Here is a 743-nt window from a genome sequence, read left to right on the forward strand (position 1 = left end):
AAAAAAAAAAAAAAAAACTGCAATCCTTCCATAGTAGAATTAACTTACATTGGTTGTCACAGCTTTCAAAGTATAGCCCCTAAATTCTACAAAACTGGTAATTTGACACTTCTGATCATTTCTTAAAAATGAATCTGATGCTTAATTTGCTTTCTCTTTGTTTCAGAAGGAAATATTGAACTTGTGTTGAGCAGAGCCAGGTACTAAATCAGACTATCAGAGATTGTTAATCTGAGGTTCATGATTTACATGAAGAAAAGAGTAAATTTGTATCTGTATTTTCACTACCCTTTAACTGAGACTTAGTACTGTCAGCAATTATGAATGAAGGCAACAAATCACAACAGTATTAGCAGTACTGTGACTGTCACTGGGAGAAATCACAGATCATCTCATATCACATTAGAATGATTAAACTTCTTTTAAAATATTGTTTATTTCGATTGTTCCTTGGAAATTTCAGGTATTATTAGAATCCCTCATGTTTTTTTCATATTGGATGCATAGATGAAGGAGTAAAAATATAGCTATATAAATGATACAGAGAAGATTAGCATGGCCCCTGGGCAAGGATGACATGCAAATTCATGCAATGTTCCATATTTTTTTTTATTTGGGTGAAGAGAAGGGCAATGTACCCAATGTGAGTGACCAATAGGGCACCACTGAGGGTGAGAAAGACATAGAGAGGTACATGGGAGGTACAGACAACAAATATGAACCCTTTTGCACATACAGTACTG

At 34.3% G+C, this 743-nt stretch overlaps 1 pseudogene; it reads left to right on the top strand.

The window, feature by feature from the left end:
* Positions 1 to 484: 484 nt before the first annotated feature.
* LOC122149507 lies at positions 485 to 607 on the top strand (annotated as a pseudogene).
* The last annotated feature ends 136 nt before the right edge of the window (positions 608 to 743 follow it).

The sequence above is a fragment of the Orycteropus afer genome, unplaced genomic scaffold (assembly GCF_000298275.1).
Source record: "Orycteropus afer afer isolate SDZICR_OR568_19922 unplaced genomic scaffold, OryAfe1.0 scaffold00027, whole genome shotgun sequence".
NCBI lineage: Eukaryota > Metazoa > Chordata > Mammalia > Tubulidentata > Orycteropodidae > Orycteropus > Orycteropus afer.